This window comes from Tribolium madens, unplaced genomic scaffold, assembly GCF_015345945.1.
Source record: "Tribolium madens isolate multiple individuals breed KSU strain unplaced genomic scaffold, Tmad_KSU_1.1 Scaffold_19;HRSCAF=116;Tcas5.2_LG9, whole genome shotgun sequence".
Lineage (NCBI taxonomy): Eukaryota > Metazoa > Arthropoda > Insecta > Coleoptera > Tenebrionidae > Tribolium > Tribolium madens.
The window spans coordinates 12,119,578-12,140,807 of record NW_025400983.1 but is presented as its reverse complement, the minus strand read 5'-3'; the positions used below and the strand labels follow the sequence as shown (position 1 = coordinate 12,140,807).

At 31.5% G+C, this 21,230-nt stretch overlaps 1 protein-coding gene across 2 annotated transcripts in view; it reads left to right on the top strand.

The window, feature by feature from the left end:
* LOC123008869 (5-hydroxytryptamine receptor-like) overlaps window positions 1–21,230 on the top strand; it is a 145,106-nt gene that overhangs the window by 86,540 nt on the left and 37,336 nt on the right. For both annotated transcript variants that reach the window (XM_044404902.1, XM_044404911.1), the window contains exon 2: window positions 6,576–6,619. The gene's annotated coding sequence lies outside the window, so the exon portion shown is untranslated. The remainder of the gene's footprint in view (window positions 1–6,575; window positions 6,620–21,230) is intronic.

Genomic DNA, 21,230 nt, shown 5'->3' with positions numbered 1-21,230 from the left:
TTTTGCACTAGTGTGCTACAGCATATCGTATAGTATGTCACCAAGCTGCGAAAATTTCAGTTTGAGTAATTGTTAGAAAATTTTGTCAAAAAAGTGAAATTTTCATTAGATTCTACTTAAAACAAGCAACGATTTGTGTACCTTGTTTTATAGGTAAGTTAGGCACCTAGAAAGTAGAACGAAACAGTTGTTATTTCATAGAGCAGGTACAAACATAATTGTTTAGTTTGTTATACAAATTTAGGGTCAAAATTTAACGTTTTTTTTTAATGGTTACTTTTGCAAATTTATGTTTAGGTATGACCAAATGGTTTTTTGGAATTTGATTGGTTGTTTCAAATCAATATTTTTTATTTGAAAAAATAAATAAATGCTTGAATTTACTTAAATTGTCCTATAAACTTTAATAACTATTAATACAAAAAGTAAAAATTACATTTTGATTATTGATAAAATGCATAAACTCGTACATAAAGTTTTCTCTGTTACTTGATGCGGCTTATTACGTTAAATTGTACAAATTGTTAACTACGAGTATATGCATTTTTAAATAATCACAATTTTTTGAAATGTAATACTGCGCATTTTCTCTGAAAAATTAAGAGCGGTATTTTTTATACTTTCCGAAAGGATGTCGATGAAGTGTTTGGTACGTGTTGAATTAAAGATGACTTATTGAAGTTTGAAGAATGTGCGACCTCGAGAGAACGTCCGGATATCTCGTTCGCATTTGATTCGATTCTCGAAATCTCAAGTAAGATTCCTGCCGACACAGTGAAATTTTAGCTTAGAGAAATCGAAGTGGCGAACGCCGCCGCAATGAATCAGTTCGGTGACAGCTCAACATATTGAAACAATACCTCAAAAAGTGATAAACTTAATGACACGAAACAATTTCCAATTAATCAAAGAACAATACGACGTATTTCACGCATTCTGCGCCCCGCTCATGTATGACACCATCTAACGTAAACTATTGAAATTTAACAATGCCTCGATAATTCAAGCCTCGAATTGATCGTAAATGTCTCCTACATATACGAGTGCTTGTTGCACTGTTTTGGCACGACCACTAACATAAACCATCCTTAAATCGATTGGGATGTTCCCGAGGAAACCCTTATTTACTTTTAATTCGCTCACGATTCGGCTACGATAGAAATATTGCCCTGTTAATTTAATAAAGCTATTACCATTACCGGAATTAAGTTGCACAAGTGTTAACCTAATCTCACTCAGACGAAAGCCTTAAAGTGGGACCTTACACGAACACAAATCACAAACCAAGATTTTAAAGCCAATGATATTTACCTAGTTTGAAATCTCTTTTGCTTGTATTAATTAACACAAACCTCTATTTGGTAAAAAATGTATTGTTCATTATTAATAGAAACAAGTGGAAATAGTAGATTACATCAGTATGTGCGAGAAGCTTCATGACCTAGGCGCGAAACGCCGCGGTTAGTAACAAGCCGAGGTACGATGAAGAAACGACCACTAAAAGGTTTGTATACTGTTTTATTCGCAATCATCTTTTTTCAAGAACAGAAAACCAATTAAAAATTTATCAGTTTTTGGGGTTGGGAAGTAACCTTTTCCCAGTCTGAACTGTCATATTACATACTAACTGATCAAGAAGTGACAACTTCCCAACCTGAACCTGATATTTAATATTAATTGTTAAATAAAGTTTAAATGACCTACTTTTCAACTTTTCACATGCAAGGTAATTTGATTACTTTATGATTGTGAATAAAATATTTTAATCCTTAAAAGTCACAAAAGTGACTCTTTTATTACTAAACAACACAAGTAAAAGATTTACCTTTCAAATATGGAGTAAAAAAACTTTGTTTTTTCGCGTAAACGTTTTTACTATACCAATGTTGTCTCTTTCTTGTCTCTTTTGCTGCTTTAGGAATTTTTGGAGAGGTACTTTGTAGATTATCAGCAAAAGACATTTTACACTATTAACTGCGCAACACTTTCAAAAATCTCAACACAAATTCCGATACTACGCATGAAGTTATCTGGCTCAGCTGAATTATTTACCTCACTGCGTTTGGCAAAATAAACGTTCAGTTTCGCCACATAAAATCAATTAATTTGGACTGTAAGAGATTAACTGCATCTGCATTGAGTCCGTAAATACAATACAGGGTGTGTTTGCTGAATCCCACATTAGAACTATGGCGAGTTCTGACAATGACATACAGGATGCGCCAGAACTCGCGCCCCAGAGAAAAATGTCAAATGCGGGCGGCAATAGGTCGCCAAAAAGTGCAGCCGAAGAAGTAATTTTTGCTTGCATAAGAAAGTTATTAGACTCTTAAATCCACCAATCCCAGAAGGGCACCTCAAGGTGTGATTGAAAAATTATATCCGTTGCTAGGTTACGAAAATAATACCAATTTGCCCAGAATTTTCAATAAATAGCTGGTCTACTGGAATTTTTGATATTTATTAATTTTCGTGATGTGGATGACATAACCTGCTAGTTTCCAGTATTTTTGTCGCTGAAGAGGTTGTACACGAGTATAATGAGACGGAATCTCCTTAATTATTATTAACAATTATGAAAAATTATTTTGAAACATTCTAGAAATTCCTGATGAACCGACTTCTCTACAACTTCTTCACAGGTGTTGTTCCTTCTCAACTTTTTCTTCGATCTGATACAGATTAACAAGCCAATGTTTGAATTGTAGAGCTTGCATTATCCTTATGAAACAAAGAAGCAAGTGAGAGTGAGAGACCAGAAAAACATGAAGAAGTACGCAAGTTTCTTTATTTACTTTAATGCAAAAGTAACAGAAAAATGTACTTTTTAGAAAGGGAGTCACGTTATGTTGAAATTAGTTGATATTATTGACAGACCACATGATTCCCCAGCAGACCAGCCCACAAATTCACCGAAAAGCGTTGCTGAAATGCCCTCGGAATTAAAACATTTGGATTTTACTTTCTGGCAGCAAAAATGCTAATTTTTCGTACTAATACAAACATCGCAACATTCTTCTGGATTTTTTAATGAAAAAGCAGCCAAGGGGTTATAGTAAGCTCATGTGAGTGGATGAAAGCAACAATAAATTTTGAGGTTAGAATTTCTCTCCTGGGCAAAAATGCCTAAATACGAGAGTAAAACTACAATTTTAATATTAAAATTAGTAATCTGTTTTATTTAAACACAATTTCTTATAAAAAGTACATCTTTCTGTTCATTTTGCATTAACGTAGATAAAGAAACTTGCGTACTTCTTCATGTTTTTCTGGTCTCTCACTCTCACTTGCTTCTTTGTTTCAAAAGGATAATGCAATAGTTTTCAAGCTCTAAAATTCAATTTTCTATTTCGGTGTTAGAATAAGTCTATTCCAGCACCCAAATGACGTCATTTGAGTGCTGGAATAAGTCGTTGGCGTTAATTTAATTTTAGTGTTGGACTTTCTTCACAATTCATTTTCAAATGTGAAAATAAGAATTATTTTTATTCTTACTGCCGCCTATTCGCAAAATTATTCCTCATACCTAAATGTCGCCAACCGTCGCAAAATTCTCTAGAAAAAAAATTAAAATTTTCGTTTTTTAATTTATAAAATAAAATAAAACGGCAAAATAGAAAAAGTAGTATAAAGCACTTGTTGCAGAAGGTTCTTCAAGCACTCATTTGTTCCTCAACTCGCCGCTTCGCGGCTCGTTTCTGAATTTCAAATTTGTGCTTGAATAGATACCTTCTGCAACTTGTACTTTAATATACTATTATCGGTTTGTTAACCTGTATCAGATCGAAGAAAAAGTTGAGAAGGAACAATACCTGTGAAGAAGTTTTAGAGAAGTCGGTTCATCAGAAATTTCCACATCATCATGAAAATTAATAAATGTCAAACGCAAAATTACAGTAGACTAGCTATTTTTTTAAATTCTGGGCAAATTGGTATTATTTTCGTAACCTAGCAACGGATATAATTTTTCAACCACACCTTGAGTTGCCCTTCTGGGATTGGTGGATTTAAGAGTCTTTCTTATGCAAGCAAAAATTACTTCTTCGGCTGCACTTTTTGGCGACCTATTGCCCCCGGTATTTGACATTTTTCTCTGAGGCGCGAGTTTTGACGCACCTGTATATTGTCCACGTTTTTAATTTTTCACTACAAACTTGTACAAAATTCATTGTTACTATTTGCTAAGATGTAACGAATGAAGATAGAAAAAAATATTTTATTTTTTTTTCTCAGAATGATATTTTATTGTTAGTGTTTTTACCAAAGCACTCTTCGCAAAAATGCTTTTTCTTAATTTTGATAAGCACATCGAGTGAGACATCAACAAAAATACAGAAATCAAATATGGCGTTCATAAGAAAATTCAAAGTTGAATGTTGTAAGTTGTAACTCTGATGTCGAGAGCGCCTTGTAAAATACGATGACAGATTCAGATTCCTTGTAAAAAAGTGCCTTAAGAACGTCTTGGTTAAAAATATCTAGTTCTTTTAGTTTTCGCTTGAAAAAATAAAAACGAAAATTACAAATTCAAAAACTAAAAATGACACATTAATTTTTTTTTAGATTATTGTTCAGCATTAAAATGCGTAATTTTGCTCTAACTTAACCGATCTCGTATCTCTTATCATAACTGAGATCCCCATGGTGGAGCTCGAAAAACGAACATCCTGTATATCATTATAAGAACTCCCAATATTTCTAAAGTGTCGGAATATCCTGCATAAATCGGCAGAAAAAATATTGTAATTGAATGATTGCTAAACAAGTTTGACAACCCATCGAATGAAAATACAAATTGTCTTGCTTTTGTAAATTTTAAATGTACTAGAGCAGTGATTCCGAATTTTTCCTTAGTTACGGGAGTTGCTATTGAAAAACCTAATTATTATTAATTATTAGGAAAAAATAACTTCACTAATAAAAACTATAAAAAGAAAGAGTACAACAAAACAAGAAAAAATGATATTATGAAGTTAAACACTTTAAGCTTAAGAACTGGATGTGTCAAAAAATTTCTTCATATTAAAGCGCCAACGGAAATCAGATGAATTTAAAAAATGTGAGACAGACAGGTGAGAAAAAAATTATTCTATCAAGACGGTGATGGTCTTAAGGCAACATCGTTTTAAATCTTTCAACGTTTTCTTGGCTATTTTTTGGAGAAGTTTGGAGTTGGACAGTTTCGATATTTTGCTAGAGTTCTTCTCTCATGTATTACATAATTTTTCATACCTGGTCCCCTTGGTTGATTTTGTTCCTAAATGTTTCTATCTTTCATTTTTCTGCTTCCTTCTTGTTTTTGTTTTCAACACTATTCCGCCTGCCCCTTGACGCCCATAATCGTAATGGTGCTACCGCTCGTACGTGTAATATGAATAACTTGTATCATAATGTATGATACTCAGTCAGGTACTTTGGTAAAATGTTTTAAAAATGCTATTTTCCACTTTTCATTTTTGTAAAACACTACAGTTAAAAACACACCACGGCGTCTGGCGGATTATTCGACTGGGCTTTTTAAAAATCGCTAATGTGTGCAAATAATTCAGTAATGCGAATGTGTATTTCAGCGTGATAAATTTCTTCTCTTTATTCTTACAATCGTGTAAAATTTAAGAGATGCTAGCCGTTATCTCTCGGGGTCTGTTCTAGACATTTTTCAACCCTCTTTGATATCAATAACTCATCTTTAATTCAACACGTAGAAACCACTTCATCAACATTCTTAATAAAACACGATGCAGCTCGACAAAGCCTCACGTAAACGTAAGCAAACTTGATCATTACTAAAACTCTGCCAGGGGATACTGGGGCTGAATTTTATTGCAAATTTTGGGAGCTCAAAGAAAGATATTACATAGATATTGCTTGTCATTCAGCGATAATCAAATAAGAATTGGCATTTCCTTTATTTATTTCTTGTTTCCTTTCAATAATTCACGTTTGTCATTGTTCACATTCTAATAACATGTCTTGGAGGCTCTGCAAGGTTCTAATCCTCTTCAACCAACAATTCCGAATTTGAATTTTGAATATCAAGAGCTTATCGTTAATTTTGTTATTACTCTAATCGATCTTAAATTTGTATTTTGTCAGGATTAAACCTAATAAAAAAATAACAAGAAGAGAAAAACTTTTGAAATACTTATATTCACTTGTGGCAGTTTCTGAAAATTTCCATTAGCGAATTGTTTAATATTTAATCATTGTTACTTATTAACTTTCAGCAAAAGATGTTCGATAGTAATCTACGTTCTGCTTCTAACGCATTAGTGATTATATTTATTTGTTTTCTTAATTTAAGACATTTTTTGTAATTTTTAAACGCTAACATTAGGTCGATATTTGACAAGCGCCTTGAAATATTATATTCAAATACAAATTAGCAAACATTCCTGGAATTTGAGCATTTTAGTTATTATGCCGGAATTTATATTTGGTGAAGTCGCAACGATGAATAATATTAATAAATTAGAAAATATTGAGGAAGACATAAAAAGTAGGAATTCCATTACTGTCTTTAATCTTACAAGAATTTCAATGAAATTTTAAAAACTGTCTATTTTTTGTTTCAGATTGTCATATGCCCGAAATGTTTCTCAACGACGAATATAATAATGTAAGTACTGTTGAAAAACTGGTATTGTTAAGAAATAAGTTAAAATTAAGTACGAAGTTTAGATTCAACGTAATTTTTTAATCTAGTTTCATAAATTCTGTGGAAAACAGGAAGTTTTTTCTCATTAATATTTCTATAGATGCGTCAAATACAGAAAGGATATTTTAAGCCGTAGTCAAAGCTTGTCTGCAGTTAAAAGAAGGGTTGGGAAAATACAGTTATAATTTGTTTTAGTTCATCCAAACTCTTCATTTTGTAAATGGATAAAATGATCACTTGAATGAATTTATTTCTTATAAATTATAAAAGTTTTCTGTATAGGATAAGATTGCGTAAAGCTCATCTCTAGATCTATTAAACATTTTTTACTTCAAGTAAAATTTTGATCAAGATTGTTTTTTTCTTTATCTTGGGTTGTGTTCCTATTAAAAAAGGGTGAAAAAATTTAACAGACCTCTCTTACTCAGTGTTTTAGACAAACTTTGTTATTATAAGAAGACATCACTAAACTTGAACATGACTTTACTTTTCTCACAAGCATCAGTGTTGAGTGCTCGAGAAACTTAGAACAGATATTAAACATGCCGTTAAAGCTTACGATAGGTTTACTAACAAGTTATTAAGCAGTGAAATGTACATGAAATTATTGTTTAGCGACCAAGCAAATAGAAATACACAGTTCGACTTCGCAATCCAGGTGATCTTTGAGAGTTTCTCCATTAACTCGAGGCAATCGCAAAAGCTCTTTGAATCGAGCTTTAACCCAAGTTCCATTCGACTCGGTTCAGTTTTGTTTGTTAAATAATTAAGCTTTACGTGAACAAAAAATGCCCAAAAAGAACTAGTTTTATTATATTGAAGCTTTTTTTACTTTATTCTTTCTCTTTTGCCCGAGTTTTTAAAGCATTGTGTGTTGAAAAGAGACAATAGGACAAAGGAATTCCTAGATACACGCGCTCACATATCCACAAATTATCATCAAGAATAAATTACAGGGAGTACATTTTGGTTTCCACAAGTATTAGCCGAATATTTAGGTCGGTAATGACAGAATTATGGTCGTTCTGTTATTTACCTCGGCAAAATTTCCGTTACAAATTCAAATTTATGAAATTATAAGCCAATTATGGGTTCTTGTTGCATGTTTGCTAATGTTCCATTTATGTAATTTTGCGACCACAAAATAAAATCGAATGCCCGATTTTGCGACTAATAATAAAAGCGTTCTATTTTGTTTACATACCTGAGGAAGGTTTTGTTGAAAAATAAATTTTACGGTATGTATGCAGGGATGTTCCGGCTACACCCCACATTAAGAATATACTTGTTTTCAAATTAATGTGCATCAAAGTAGTCGCTGAAAGGGATCATTTTAAGGTGGCACCCATGCAAACATTCAAACAATCCTAACTTCAATCTTCCCTAAAAATATTTTTTTAAATAAATGTGAACCCCAAGTAGCAAAAAATAATTAAAATTAACAACACAATTAACATAGGGTAGCAATTTTTGTCATTATTTGATGTGATTAAATTTGTTCAGATTGACACATTTTGTGTAAATCAGCCTTTAAATTAATGATGCATTTAGACTTCTACAACGTACTTGATGCACATTAATATGAAAAAGGGTATATAGGTAGTTTTGAATGTGATACCTATAATTGGTTAGGTCTTGCACATTAAAAACATTTTCAAGATGGCGGCACTTTCGGTTATACCGGAACTACGTTTTTGGAGTCTCAGAGTTATGTTAGTTATTATCGACTTTTCATATACCTAGAGTAGTCGTTTTTGAGAGTTAAAAAAAAAACTTAACTTAACTTTCTTTAATTTTTTATATTTGAACCTTATTCTTAAAAAATCAATAAATTTGCAATTTTTAACTATGATGACTTTGTATTTAAGAATCTTAAAAAGAAAAGTTTGATTTTTCATTTAACGTTACGTTTGGGGAAATTCAAATAATTAATTCCATTTTTCCAAATGAAATGCTCTACTTTTTCTTCACTAAACATTATTATAAAAATGCTACCGGTCGTATGTTGTGTAAGATTTTTTACAACAATCACTTTCCAGTTAAACAAACAATTATGAAAACAAAAATTTTATTAACGTTTACATAGTTACAAAGGAGTCCGATAGATAACATTTACCGGACTTGTTTCTAACTTTGTAAAGGCTAGTTATCAACTCAGTATCCTAAAATGGAATTTTTTGCATCTATATTTTTGGTCCTGAGCCTGGAAAAGGCCAATCTCTCCGTTCATCGACTTTTAATGCTCTAACATTAAAATCCTCAAGTTCATTTTTATCGATACAAAAGAGGCAAACCTTTTGTTGGAGCTTTCACACATTATTAATTAATCATTTACACATTTAAAATTATAGTCATATTGAGTTATATTTTTTTAAAACTGGCGCAACTAATAGGTATGTATCACAAAAAAACTGAAAATGGCGATTGGTCTTTTTAAAATTTATTTAATTCTGAGTAATATTTGTCAGATTTTATTGTCATTTTATGGATTATATTATTCTTAAATAGTTTCTTTTACGGAGTATCTTAACCTTACCTTTTTTAAGTGTGACATTCTGTATGTACATTACAATTACTTACTCGCATGTAAATTTCTGGAACAAATTACACTTATTCCTGTTGCAGGTTGTTGAAACACTCAGTATATTTATCTCGCAATTCGTTACTTCAGTTTGGTCCACACTATTGTATATTATATTCTAAAACAAGTTAAAAGTAGTTGTTGAAAATTTCGGTATACAAACCTAAGTGAAAAAATAAACAAAGTTGAAAAGAATAAATGTATATTTGTGAAACTCGCAACATCGCGGCTAATGGTTCTGGTTTGAAACAAGAGGAAAAATATTCTTTAATTAAATATGTCAGCTAAAAACATTGCAATATAAATGGCAATCAGTGTCCTTTCCACAAACTTTGTTTACTCTAAATTTATTTGCTCAAAGCATGTTTTAAACAGTTTCATTTTGACACGGGTTTTGGAAATTAATTACAAAATAAATACAAATTTCTTGTCCAAAAACTGCGGGCTTTTGTAATGAATGTGCACGTCTTGTCCGGCAAATTCCGGTCTGATCTAATCTTATCACAGTGAAGGAGTTAATAGATTGACTAAAACAAAGCGCGGACGGGTCTGCTAAATACCAAACCGACAACCATATAAACTCTACGACTGATATACTGTTAAAAGGTTGGGACATAAACGAAACGTTTTGATAATAGAAATTGAATGTACGTCGATGTTTTATTAAGTTAAAAAGTGAACAGCAGGCACATTTCAGTGAGCACATACACGATCGCTATAATAAACATAAAAAACATACTTTTTAGTGGCGTTAAAAACAATTTTATGGCAAGCCGTCTGTTAGCTTGCATTAAATCTCGTATGCATTAAAAATGTGTTAAAAGTTAAAATGGAACGGGAATATACCCTATCGATGTATTTATGGCCTTACTTAAAGTTATCAAAGTTTATTATCCATAGAAATTATGTGTGCAAAACATAAATCATCTATTTCAAAGAAATTTAATAAAAAATTGGTAGTTCTGTATTTTCCTTTTTTAACTTTCAACCCTTACTTAAAAGAAGTGTTTGAAAACAAACAGAAATTTTAAAAAACTTGATAAACTAAAAAGTACGTTTTTTACGTTTATAATTGAAAAATTGAAAAAAAAAAAAAGGTTTTCAAAAATATTTTCTAGGTTACAAGTTTTTTTTTATTATTTTATTATGATAAAGTAATGATCAAATTATCTCGCATGTGAAAAGTTGGAAAAAATGATATTTCAACTTGTTCTAACAATTGATATGAACTATTCATATTCAATATATTCAGTTCAGGTTGAGAAATAGCCACTTCCCAACCAGAAGACTGATAAGGAAGTAACTACTTTCCAACCTGAAATGTATATGTCATGTTTTTCAGAATTTGATAAATTCCTTATTGGCTTTCTGTTCTTTAAACGAGACGATTGTGGATAAAGTAGTATATAAACCTTGATGGTCGTTGCTTCATCGTACTTAGGGTTATTGCTTGGCGCCTTGGTCATCAAATTTCGCCTTGGTAATAAAGCACTTTCCACCTTAATAGGTAATCTACTAATTACTATTTCAAATTACAAACATGTATGAATTGAATGAAAACTAGTGGACAATAATTGAATTTTTTAATTATTTTCCAATTAGCAAAGCAAAATAAATATACGGGCTATTAGACGTGACGTCACAGACGCGACTGTACTGCAGCTAAACATACAGTGTTGCCAGTTGTGATACTAGAGTACCAAATTGATACTAGATTTTTTTTACTAGATAATTATATTTACTTGTAACAAATAATAATTTATATTCTCAGCCAAATACTAATAATTGTTTTGGTACGACCTATCCACTCCTGTCGTTTGCAACATTCTGGCAATGCTGTACACATATTTTTGACGTACACAAAAAGTGACGTTAGAACAGATTAAATTACAGAAATGTTGACTACAATTGTTGAAACCATTACGAAACGACACACATTTATCATAGCAACTATTTCCTTAGAAACAATCTCTCTACACGTCCAGGATTCAAGATATAAACTTTTATTTGTTTAGCTTCAAAGGTACAGTCACGTACCTTGCTGACGTCACACTAATAGCCGCGTATTGCTTTTCAAAAGGAATCAGTGATAAATATTTTTCTTCAAAAGAGTGAAATGAAAATTATAGCATCTGAATGTGTTCAACTGAAAAAGTGTTTTAGTAATTGAACTTTTAGATGTATTTGGAGGGAAATAACAATTGTTGAAACGCAAATAAATGTATAATAAACGAGAAAAATAAACAATGTAATGTAATAATGATCTACTATATTCATAAATTTGTTTATTTACTCACAAAACACCGTTTCATCACATGTTTATCATTAATAATTCTATATAAGAGTATGTAAGAGTATACAGGGTGCGCCAGAACTCGCACCCCAGAGAAAAATTTCATGTAAGTTAGGATACCAGGAACATGAAAAAAATGTTCAAAAAATTTGACATTTATTTTTTTGACATTTGACATTTTTTATATCTATTTAATGATACTGATGATGTTGTTATGTTTTTTTACAATTATTTAGTAAAAGTACAAAAATCTTGCCAATAAAAGCCACAAATAACATTAAACAGAGTTAGAACTTCCTTGTATCCTCTTCTAATAGAAGATAGAAATAAATAGAGTCAAAGTGCAAAATTTAAACTCTCATAACTTCGTAATTTTTATAGATAGAATTTTTTTAACATTTTTTACATGTTCCTGGTATCTTACCTTACATTTTTATCTAGGGCGCGAGTTCTGGCGCACCCTGTATTAATAAAAACAGCTTTCCGCTCAATTTCTCTCGAATAATTACCAAATTCATTTAGACACTAGCGCTTTTCCATTATCATGTTATTTTCATTGAATGTTATAATTCATCAGACAAATCTGCCAACATGTCAATTCTAACTACAATTCCACATCACAATGAACAGTGAAAATACCTCAATTCGCTTTTTTTGTTGTAAAATATACTCCGTCATTGGGTCCCATGAAAATGAAATATTCGTAGATTTCAACCGTGAAAAATGAAACAGACAAGTGCATCGAAATGCACTTTCAACAATGATGATAAATCACAGCTATAGAGGTGCTGACTTAAGTTTTGGAAGATATTTGAGTGTCGCTATATACCTATACTGCTTATTACCCATATTTTCGCACAATTATCTCTTAACATTTTGTGTGCAGTTATTGGAAAAATATTATTACGAGTATTATATTTATTAGCATTTTTCTACTGAAGCAAATTATTTTATAAAAGTATCTGAAAGGAAATTCGATTATCGATTCTTAAATTCGGTTGAAGGAGTTTGTTATTTGTTTTTTTCTATCTCTAAACTTAAAAATTTTCCAGCCAGAAGTAAACTTATCACTTAATTGGTAGCAAATTAATTAAAAGAGTCAGCAGAAAGGCAAATAAACAAAGCGAAGTAAAATTAAAAATTGTCTCATGTATTAGAGCTTTGTCTTTTTTGTTTTTCCTTAAAATTTAATTTTTGTCTCTTGTTTTGAGCAAAATAATAATTTAAAGCAATGGAGTGGTAGTAATATGTCGTCTCATTGTCCTTTGTAAGTGGTATAATGACAATTCCAGCTGGTCGTATCGCCTGCTTTGCTAAGATAAAGTCATATTTATTTAACATCTGCTTTCGCAAAACAAAATTATCCCTCGGGATGTAAAGTTTTTGAGCGTGGACTTTTCCGATAATTGCGAAAGTTTGCTATTATCGTCGTTTCGAAGCAAGTGGATGCTGCACAATGCACTGCAGACTGTTGGAATTGACAAGCCCAGAAGTGTTCTTCTCTCAATTCCAATGTCTCTTCTATTGAATTACTTCTTCATGGCACAAGCTTTTGAATTTCTGGTTAAGGTTAAGTGTCTTTGTCGTTGGATACACAAGCTCGACTCTGACAATCAAACGAGCCACGATATTTAACTTAATTTCAACGTGAAACTCGGACCTTGGAACTAATAAATTCATCGCGTTTCAGACTTATCGGAAATTGAATTGCTGATTTCCACCGGTTTAACGATTAACTGTATTGTTTCATCAATTTTTAACGTGTCAGAATTGATCGAGATATCCGAAAGACTAGTCGGGTGATAAATTTTACTCTCGATGAATTAATTGCTTGTGCTTTATTTTCACGGAAAAGTCGATTTTTTTGTTTGCGTTGTCATCTGATAACTCGACTTTTTTAATCGAACATTAAGGTGCTTTTTCACTTATGTCACCTTTTAAGAAGTCCGCAAATATTGCTAACAAGCTGGCAAACATTCGTATGCCAAATTGCCAACTAATGGCTCTAATTACGATTTGAAAATGATAAGATAGATTACTATCTGTTAGTTGTTGTAATATACAGAGGGACTCAATATTAACTTTGTCTGAATTCACAAAAGTGAATTTTAAAACGATAACCTGTTAAACGATAGCCTGAAAGATTTTTATGTTTTTAAAAATAGGACAAACAATGGAAAATAGTAATAAATACTTTTTAATAACTGTATAAATTTTATTCACAATCATACAGTAATAATGAAAATTACCTTGCATGTGAAAAGTTTAAAAGTATGGCATTTCAACTTCATTTAACAATTGATATGAAATATAAGGTTCAGGTTGGGAAATATACCCAAAAACTGATAAGGAAGTGAACGCTTCTCAACCTAAACTGTCATATTTTTCAAAATTTGATAAATTTTTATATTGCCTTTCTGCTCTTTAAGGAGGATAAATGAATAAAATAGTATACACACATCGTATCTCGGCATATTGCTTCGCGCCTAGGTCATCAAATTTCGCATTGGTATTGAAGCGCTTTCCACCTCAGTATGTAATCTACTATTGTACTTTGTGTTTATTTTATTGAAGTAAAAGAAAAACATCAGCTAAAGTTTTTATCAGGTCTAGCTTACCTGTGGGTAAGAACCAACTCAATTCTAAGTAGGTAATAGTCTTTAGAGTATTCTTTTTAGTGATTATTAGAATAAATAAATGTTTCAATAAGACAAAAATAAATTACAAAGATGAAAAAAGAAAAATGTAAACAAACTGTTTAAGGACAACATACTCTAATTAGGAAATTACAAAAAAATGTGGTTTTTAACAATTACACAGGTGCGCTAGAATTCGCGCCCCAGAGAAAAATGCCATATAAGGTAAGATACCAGAAACATGGAAAAAAAGTTAAAAAAAATTATCTTTAAAAATTTCGAAGTTATGAGAGTTTAAATTTTGGACTTTGACTTTATTTATTTCTGTTGGAAAAATATTTTTTTTGTTACAGGTTATTAGAAGAGGAAACAAGGAAGCTGTATCCTAATTTGTAACTGTTCAATGTTATTTGTGGCTTTTATTGGCAAAATTTTTGTGCCTTTACTAAATAATTGTAAAAAAAACATATACAAGATCATCAGTCTCATTAAATAGACATAAAGAAATGTCAAATGTCAAAAAATAAATGGCAATTTTTTTTGACAGATACAATTTTTTAAACATTTTTTCCATGTTCCTGGTATCTTATCTTCCTTGAAATTTTTCTCTGGGGTGTGAGTTCTGATACAACCTGTATGTGAAATCAATGTGCAAATAAGGTAGGTAGTCTTTTTGTGTTAAAAGAGCAAAATTAACAACAGTGCGTGGAGTGCTTATTTATTTCACACATTGACGATACAGGAAATTAACATGGGAAATTAGTTTTTATTTTTTTCCGGCTGCAGGAGTAACAGAAATCCAAATTTGATTGATGGAGCTTGTAGTTCTCGAAAAGGGTTATCTTATTAACATTTTTATCGATTTTCCAATTAACTCTATTTGGGCGAAAACAGCCCTCGAAAAATTGAAGTTTGAATTTGCCGGGTTAGCGTTACTAAGAAACGAACTATTTCTGTTGGCAACAATGACTTGATGAAAATACGTGATGAAACATTTTGGGTTTATGTTTTAAGTGTTAAATAACAAAATTAAATCAAATACCATACTATTTGAGTTATTACCAGTATTCCTAAAATATAAACACCTGTTGCTGAATTTTGTTACAAACACGATAATTTTTATACAGGGCGATTCTTAACTTACACGCATAATCTTAGGGAATGATAGGTTATGCCAATTAATAACTAGTTGTAAAAAAAATTAAATAAAAGTTTCTCAGCCACTGAGATATTCCTACGTGTTAAAAACACTACATACCACACTTTAAAATTTTTGATAATTTGACTTATGACATCAATACCGACGCTACATTTGAAGTCACGCTAATTATATCGATTTTCTTTAGTTCGGGTGAAGTTAAGTGGTATTTTTTATTGACGTTCGACAAAAATTAAAACGTTCTTTTTTCATATTTTTACTCATTATTGATCATAACCATTCATTTCCTAACTTTATGCGAGAATCTAAAGATGCGTAAACAACATTTGACTTTTGTGAGTTTTTTGAATACATGAATATAAAAAAATCTTTTGACAATATTCTTTTTGTATAACAAAAAAATGTCAAAGTTCATGGCAATTACTTAAAGTTGTTATTTTAATTTAATTTTCTTGAAAAAAATGTAGTAATATTCTAGTAATATCTACTTATCCGGCTTTGGTAGGTAATACATACATTACGAGTATACAGTACGATTCAGGCGTCCTTCCTTTTCATTGAAAATATTAATTTTCCCGTTACACTTCCTGCGCTTATTGCACAAAATCCTTGCTTTAATTCTACTACTGCATCCCTTTTTGTGAAATTTAGTGCTAAGTAAACAGCAATTTCCGGTTCTTTGTGTTGTTTTAAACTATAATAAAACACAAGAGTTTGCAATTTTGGATTAGAGTAAAGACTAACAATATGAATTTTGCATACTAACTTATTTTGTTTTATAAAATATGTGCAGAACTTTTCTGCACATTTTTATCCATGAAGAATCATATTCAATTCAGAATAAACAGTTCCGCTTTGAGGAGCCGTCTATTCTGCGGTGCTCAGCAATGTAAATAATACGTCCGTCATGTCTGCGTTTTTATTTCCTATATGCAGCAGGAATTCAACCGATCCAACAGTCATAGTTTTTTGGAAGAGGAGCTTTTGTGAATTTATTTATTAGTTTGCATTTTTATACATCTGCGGTAGACATCTTTACGACAGTTGACACTCATTTTTTCCTGCATAAAAATAAATGTCGCAAAAAACTGATCCCAATTTTAATTTCGCTGTTGTTTCAGATTTAGGTGAGATAACACAGGGAGAAGTTCACAGAAAGAAACCTCCATCAACGTTTCCATTCGTAGCTTTTTTATTCCACAATTTCCAATATACTGTCCTGTTTATCTTCTTCCTTTTTTTAATCAACTTTTTGTCATCATCGGGTAATCCTTGTGACTCCGATTAGAAAGCGGATTTCCGGTTTTAACAGTCAAACACACTTTCAACGTGAATTTAGAGACGTTCAGCTTCGGTTTTATCAATGGAAATGAGGACCAATCATTACTGTAATAAATCCTTTAAAAGCCGTAGAGATAACATAAGGGCACAGGTTTGTCAATTATTTTAAATCGTGCATGCGGATCTAAAAAACGAGAAGGGCGATAAGATTTTAATGTAATCAAACGAACTTTTTAATTTTTAATCGGAAATTTCACGGATGAGAAGGTTTTAAAAATCACGGCATATTTCCTGTCATTTCAGCCTTCAAACACTCTGACTGGATTATTTGAAAATGAAACCTACAAAATCTCACTTGAGGCAAACTGGATTTTTATAAAAACCTGCTAATGACGGAACAATAATTGTAAAAAGCCACAATAATATGGTTCAAAATCTCACATTTCCAATTCGTTATTACCTATGGAATACGAAAATTTTTTTAAAATTTAAAATTTTTCTCGAGTGGATACTTTTATGATTTTTAGATTTATGGCTAATCCGTTTCCAAATTCTCTTAAATTCTTAAATTGTGATTTATATCAGTCGGATTTATTGTAACGACAGGTTTTATCTCCTTTAATAACATTCTTCTATCAGCGAGATTTTACAACCAAGCGTCATAACTTTAAGGACGACATAATATTTATATTTCGTATAATAAAACAAGTCCTGGGGTTGTGTAACAAATTAAACTAAAATTAAACCAAAACTACTCTCCGTTGAGATTTATTTAATCATTCAGTCGTCGCTGAAATATATCAGAATTTTTGAATAAATAACAAACTCAGTGGAAATGTAATAAATAGCGTATCTTTTGTATCAGTCTTAATTGTACCACAAACATAATTTTCTAATAAAATTTTCTCTTTGTGGCGAGTTCAATAAAAGCTCCGAATTCCGATGAACTGTTTATTAGGTTTCTTTCACGAGGAAAAAACACACAAGTTGGGCAAAATGAGGACTAATTCTGGAGTTTACAGTACCATACGAACAATTCAGCAACTCCGAATCCCGTTTCAGTAATTACAATAAAACGCTAAAAATTACATTATTACATCTGAAGAAACTGAATAGTTTTTAGCTAGACTGGAACATTTGTACAGTGCACGTCCCAAGCCCTTTATTATCCTTTTTGTTGATCCCAGTCCAGCTGTTGCCACAAGTGAACAGGAATTTTCTCGAAGAGTTACGATGTTTCTATCAGTTTAGAAAGATACTGCTTCAACCAAATTTTCCCTAAAATAGTCACTAGAGTCAATTATCGGTTGAGTCTTCCCTTCATAAATAATATTGCAACAGTTTGCAAACAATTCTATTTCGAGGAGCAAATTTATTTTTCTGTCACGCTTTGTGTATAGAAATGGTGTGCTGTCGCAGGTGTACCAACCCTTGAGGCAATTAGTAAATGTCGGTGAAATTATGATGGGAAAGGGTAAGCAGTCAGGTATCAGACAATGTAAATAGTCACAATACGCACCCCATTGTTAACTTCCTTTTATGATTTATTGAAGACGTGTTCAAACTTTATTAATTTAATTTTTTTCCTGTTGTGACAAGATATTGGATTTTTTAAAAACATTCTTAAGGGCATATGCCTGGAAAAAGATTGGATGAATAGCTTTTTTATTTACACACTCTCTCAGTTAGTATTTAATTTATGGTCCGTATAATGCGAAACATAAAAAAGACAATCTTCTGTTTAGATCCTGGAAATAGAGAATGATCTGTTCCAGACACAAAAAGCAATTTTGTTTAACGATGATTTTTTCTCTGTTTGTGAGAAAAAGATTTTAAAATTTTCAAATATTGGATAAAGTTGTCCTCGGTTAAATTTTCGTCGTCCTGTTGTATAATGAAAATGGAGTTATGAAGTTGATTGTTAAGAAATGCGCACAACAGAAAGGTCTTAAACGTCTTGTGGATTTTAATTTAAGACAAATTAATCCAATCAGAGATTAGTTTGACATAATAAAAATAAAAATAAAATTGAAGCTTATTAAATTCTTGTGAAACTTTCTTGGGGTTTAATTTATCAATAATGTGACAGCGTTTTTCAGTTTGAGTTGGGTTTTAATTAATTAAAAAAATGTAGAGAGGCGTTATAACACGAAACGGTTTCTTAAAAATTGTGGGTAATGGTTATTTTATTGCAGCTTTCATGAATCTAAATAGGAGAAAAGCAGCCGCCAATAGATGGTACTAAAACATCAATGTTTTCTCCATTTGAATAGTTTACAGTTGATGTGCCAGATGTCTCTTTTCCTAATTTTGGCGCGTAGTTTAGACAACGGCGCGGCGACTTTTTGGCGGGATTTTGACGGAATTTTGTGACAACTTAAAAGTTTTATTTAATCTGTCACCTAACGTTTTGTAGGAGTATTTTTTTGTTTAAAATAATAATGACAAAAGTTGAAATCTCCATTTTAGAAAGTAATGCTTTGGAATAGACCCTCCCACATAGTTTTTGCAATGAGGTACGAAGCAAAAATGCATGCATTGTCGTATCAACAAGAAATTACTCCCTAGGATTTAGGGATTTTCGTGAATAGGTTGCCATAAATTTGGTTAGGTTGGTTTCTGGTGACAAGAAAAAGATATCGTAACTAGTGTCAAAATTTAGGTTAATACACCTGTCAGCTGGTATGGATAATTCATTTGATAGTTGACAGCAGGTTGACAGAAAACGTCAACCGTCAACAACAAGGGGTAACCAACCCTAGGCATTCAAAATTACTTCTGGAAATTCTAGTTACAATCACCATGAATAACGTAATTTTCCTAAAAATTCAAATCCTAGGTGGTAATTTCTTGTTGACAAATCTTTAAGTACTCATATTTATATTAACTTGTCAAATTGACAAAAATGGAAAACTGATATTGTCAAAATATGTTTTCCCCATTCGGATAGTTTCTTGCCTGCCACCACAGGTCAGCTACTTTGCTGAATGTCTCTTATACAAATAAAATTTACGGTTGCAAAACTAAATTAGATTTCAATTAGAAAATTGAAAATAGTATATTACAAACCAAGTAAGGAAGAGCTTCATTACAGCCGAGCGTTGGTTAATTGTTCGATAGCGAAGCTCGAGATCAGTTAAAACACAAAGCTGATATGAACCTTTCTCCGTATACTATTTTATTCGTAATCATACAATGTTTAAATTCAATATACTATAAATTTTGAATAATAAATATCCTGATCTGACACATTTAAGTCAACGTAAGCGAGGCTTGGCAATATAAAAACTATAATACTGCTATAATGACAATTCCAAAAAATGACACTAATTAATCCTTTTTTGGATAGTTTCTAAAACTTATAAATGTTATATGGTCGTGTTGGTAAATAAAGAATGTCAAGTGACAACACATAATCTAACTAATTGTAATGATAGTAGGGCTCATCAAAGTGATGCAAGCTATTCTCCAGGTAAGATACCAGGAACATGAAAAAATGTTTAAAAAATTCTATCTGTCAAAAAATTTTGACATTTGACATTTTTTTTATATCTACTTAAGGATACTGATGATCTTGTATATGTTTTTTTTTTACAATTATTTAGTAAAGGGACAAAAATTTTGCCACTATAAGCCACAAATGACATTGAACAGAGTTACAATTTAGGATACAGCTTCCTTGTTTCCTCTTTTATTAGCCTATAGCAAAAAAACTTGGAAAATTATTTTTCCAACAGAAATAAATAGAGTCAAAGTGCAAACTTTAAATCCTCATAACTTCGAAATTTTTATAGATACAATTTTTTTAACATTTTTTCCATGTTCCTGGTATCTTACCTTATATGGCATTTTTCTCTGGGGCGCGAGTTCTGGCGCACCCTGTATAATAATTATTCCCGGCTAGTTTCAGTAATCATCTAGTTCCCAACTGTTGTTATGCCATGAAATTGACAGATTAGAATATGATTGCGAATAATAGTACATTACAAGCGAGGTGGTAAATATGGCATTACCCCGAGTGCTTATGTATACGATCGAGAGGCGCTAGCCTCGAAATCGGATAAAGCACAAGGGGTAATACCATTACCACTAGGTTTGTATGCTATTTTATTCACAATCACATTATTTTCAGTCAAAAATTTGAATAAAATAAAATTCTAACAAAGTTAAGGTCCAAACGTGGTAGGCCATCCAAATGGCGTTTGATTTTTGACATTTCAGAAATGTCAAAGAAAATATTGAAATAATGTGTGGACCTGATTTAACATCGTCGAAATGGAGCAGTGTATTTCCCCAGAAGTAAGAGGAACTGCTACAAAAGCAATTGAATACTAGCAAAATATTATGCGTAACTTGACAATTTGAAAGAAAAAAATCCCGGTATTTTTGTGATTTTAAGGTTGGCTATCCTGCATATTACCGCCTAAGAGAAGTAATATTATTACTCCCCATGAGATTTAATGATGTGCTTCCGAACCTTTAAAAGGTTAGTAATCGGCATATTACATTAGTGATTGTGAATAAACAATTTTTCGCATTGAATTTTTTTAATTAAAAACATAATTAAGTTTCTGCCTGAAGTAATTTCGTATAATCCTAAGAATTTTGTAAAGTTGCATACT